The 4,210-nt window shown below is 33.5% G+C and overlaps 1 long non-coding RNA gene across 1 annotated transcript; it reads left to right on the plus strand.

Moving 5' to 3' along the window:
* The first annotated feature begins 446 nt into the window (after nt 1–446).
* LOC144366272 (uncharacterized) lies at nt 447–3,320 on the plus strand. The gene is made up of 2 exons (XR_013425286.1): nt 447–637; nt 3,236–3,320. It is a non-coding gene; the product is annotated as an uncharacterized LOC144366272 (long non-coding RNA).
* The last annotated feature ends 890 nt before the right edge of the window (nt 3,321–4,210 follow it).

The raw sequence follows: 4,210 nt of genomic DNA on the forward strand, positions 1-4,210 counted from the left end.
TGTGCCGTTAAAAGGTCACAATTGGGAAATATGATCGACTCTAAACCTTGGGAGGAAAAGCTGGAGAGAAACTCTTGAGAACAATGACCTTGGAAAGCTCCTAAATATGATGAAGAATCTACGAATATCATACACCTACCCCAGGCAGGGTGTATGCTCAGAGTAGACTTGAGGAGACCCAAAGATTTCAGCTCTGGTTGATCTCTTTAGGTTCATGTTTCCTTCTTTTTAGGCTCAGGGAAAGTAGAAAGTAAAAGCCAAGGCAAAGTTTTCGATAGCATAGCTAAACAACAGTAAGCAAGCATAGAGCCAATATGCAAGTTTTCTGTTGCTGTGAAAAAATGTCTGAGCTAATCAACATGACAGAATAAAGGATTACTGGGGCATATGGTTCAGAGGTTTCAGTCCATGGTCATTTGGACACAATGCTCTGGGCTGGTTGCAGCACATCATAGCCAGAGCATGTGGCAGAAGAGACTGCTCGTCTTTTTGCATCCAGGAAGGAAAGAGAAAGAAAGAGAGGAGGGGCTGGGATTCTAGGATCTTCTTCAAGGGAACACCTCCAAGGACCTACCTTCCTTCCACTAGACGTCACTTGCCCACAGCCCTAATGGGCTAGGGATCAAGAATTCGACTGGTAAGCCTTTGGGGGATGTTCAAGATCCAAACTATTGCATTGAGGGTTACTTCAATTTATGTTTTCATTTGATTCAAGGCATTTAAGGGACTCTCACTCTGTCAAGCCAATACCTTACCACAAACTAAAGGAGTAGAGACTTCAGAAGCCATATGTGACAAATGATGCAATATTTACAAAAATGTTTAGAAAAGTCTTTCAATAACCAGCATTAAACAGATTAAAAATGTGATCCAACTATATACTATCTATAAGAAGCTCACTTAAATTGAAAATCCAAATAAGTTGAAAGTGAAAAGATGTAAAAACATATCATATTTCATGAAAAAAGTAACCAAAATAACTGGGGTGGCTATACAAACTTGGTTAATAGAAATTTAATTCAGAAATTAATACCAGAGACAAGCAAGGTAGTGTAAACCTATATTCCCACCTATTTGGGAGACTGAGGTAGGAGGATTGCAAGTTCAAGAATACCCTGGGAAAATTAACAAGAATGTCTTAAAATTAGAAATGGCGATGTAGTTCAGTGAAAGAGCACTTTCCTAGCATCAGTTACAGGGTTAATATATCAAGAAGATATGATAATTATAAAGAGTTATACAATTCCCAAAACACACACAGTAAAAAAAAAATCAAAAGATGCAAACAGAAAAATACAGTTTTAAAATAATAGTTGGAGACTTCAAAACCTCACTTGCAATATGGATGAAATAAATACAAAAGACCAATAAAGAAATAGAGGACTTAAAAACACCATAAATTAACTAGAATTAGCAGACATACACAGAACATTCTATTTAAATCAGTAAAATATATGCTCTTCACAAGTGCCCATGAAACATTCCCCAGAATAAACCCAAAGGAAGTCCAAATCAGTTTTAAAAAATCAAAGTCATATATTTTCCAACAACACAAAATGTAGCTGGTAGCCAAAAGGAGAAAAATAAGACTGAAAAATTCACAAGCATATGGAAATTAAACAAGACACCTTTAAACAATCTATAAGTAAAAGAATAAACCACAAGAGAAATTATACTCCAAAATGAATGAAAACAAATTTACAATAAGCTCAAACTTATGGGATGTAACCTAAGTGTTCACAGGAAATTTTTGTAACTCTAAACGCTTATATTAAAAATAAAGAGGCTTGGGTATGTGGTAAAGCATTTGCTTGGCATGTTTGTGACCCTGGACTGTGTCCCCTGCACCACAAAAGAAGAAAAAGGAATATTTCAATGCTAAATTTATACTTTAAGAACGAGAAAAAGAAATAAGAGCAAACTAAAACCAAAGCTACCAGAGGAAGGACATAACAAAGATTAGAGCAACTATAAATCAAGTAAAATATAACAATGAAATCAGAAATCATGTCTTTGAAAACATCAAAAAGAATGACAAGCCTTGAAAAAATTATTTTCTTTGTGCAGGGGTTAAATCTTGAATATATACAAATGTTCCTCTGCTTTTTTTTCTTTTCTTTAAAAAATAGCTTTCTACTAGACCCTTGCCCTTTGCCTTTGAATGACTTCAAAAAAAGTGCAATGGAATGAGATTAGCTATTAGAATATTAAAAGTATATTTCTGAGTCTTTCCTAGTTGTCATTAATGGAATGAAGATCACAACAACAACAACAACAAAAGTGACAAAACTTTAGCTAGACTAATGAGAAAAACAAGAGTCAAGTTACCAAGTAATTATAGAAATTAATTTATGAAATATTACTACTGATCTTACAGGATAAAATTAAGGATTTTATGAGGATATTATGAACAATCTTATGCTAACAAAATGAATAATTTAGAAACTGTCAACAAATTCCTGGAGAGGTACAAATAACCAGCATTACTCAAGAAGTAGGAATTTCTTAAGAAGAACAAAACTGGAGACTATAATAAACAAGAATAAAATGATTATATCTTTAATTAAAACCTCTTAAGAAAGTCAAGCCCAGAACGAAAGGGTTTCAGTGGTGAATTCCATCAAACATTGGAAAAAGAACTAAAATCAATTTTTCCCAGACTCCTTCAAAAAACAGATGAAAGAAACACTATGAATCCATTGTATGAAACTATCTTTATCTTGATAGGAAACCCATAGAAATATACCAGAAGAAAAAAAATGTACCATCTAATACACTGAATCATATAGATCTCAACCAAATCCAACAACATTTTAAATATCATACACCATAACTTAATGCAATTCATCCCAGGGATACAAGATTGGTTCAATGTATGCACATATTCAGTTAAATATATCATATTAACAGAATGAAGGGGGAAATAGCAAATTTTTTCAGCTGATACAAAAAAGCAATTGAGAAAACCCACTATCCTTTCATGATTAAAAAGTAACTAACTGAATAGAAGGGAATATTCTTGACCTGATAAAGTAGATTTGTGAAAAAACTCTGCGTACATAATCACCCACTAGCTAAAGACTGGATGTTTAAGACAAGGGTACATGCTTTCCCCATTTTTGTTTTGTTTTGTTTTGTTTAACGTTCTGCTGGAAGCTCTAGTTGGAGCAATTAAGCCATAAAAATAAATAAATTCAAATAGGAAAGTAAAATGGGGAAATATCTCTGTTCACAGGTAACATGAATACAACATTTAGAAAGTCCTGAAGAAGAGAAAAGAGCTATCAACACTTACGAAGAGACTCAGCAACATTATAGGGTATGTGATTAACACAAAATTACTTTTATGACCTTATATTATTAATGAACAATATAAAATTTATATTATAAACACAATTCCAATTTGTAATAGCATCAAAAATATAAATTATTTAGAAATATATTTAACCAAGGAAACATGTTTGTACAGTGAAAACTACAAACCATTGCTGAGTGAAATTGAAGGAGACACAAATAAATGTAACTACAACCTGTGTTCCTCCATTGGAAAGCATGATATTATTAAGATGATAGTACTACCCAAAGCTATGTACAGATTCAATGCAATTCCTATCAAAACTCCCAACTTTGTAGAAATGGAAAAGCTGATCTTAAAAAATCACTGTGGAATTACTAACATACCCCAATAACTAAAGCAATCTGATAAAAGAACAAAGTTGGAGCACTAACACTTCCTTAGTTCAAAACAAGATAGAGCATCAAAAGTGTGGCGGTACTGGCCTAAAGTACTGATTTCTCAAAAATGTCAAACGTGGTGTTACCATATGACCCAGCAATCCCATTCCTCAGTGTATACTATACAAAGGAATCAAAAACAAGTCTTCAAATACTTGTACATAAAATGTTCAGAATAGCAGTATTCATAATAGCCAAAAGGAGAAAGCAACCCAAATGCTCATGAAAGGATGAACAGGTAAACAAAATGGGATATATAATAAAAAAGGAACAAAGTACTCTATGAACCTCAAAACATTAGACTAACTGAAAGAAGCCACACAGAGATCAAGCATTGTATGGTTTATAGGATATACACAAAGATGGTAAAACCATAAACACAGGGATTTGGGGGGGGGGCAGATGATATAGGGAATGATTGCTTAATAGGAATGGTATTTCCACTGGGGGATGATGGAAATGTTTTGAGAAGAGA

Source organism: Ictidomys tridecemlineatus, chromosome 1 (assembly GCF_052094955.1).
Source record: "Ictidomys tridecemlineatus isolate mIctTri1 chromosome 1, mIctTri1.hap1, whole genome shotgun sequence".
NCBI classification, from domain to species: Eukaryota; Metazoa; Chordata; class Mammalia; order Rodentia; family Sciuridae; genus Ictidomys; species Ictidomys tridecemlineatus.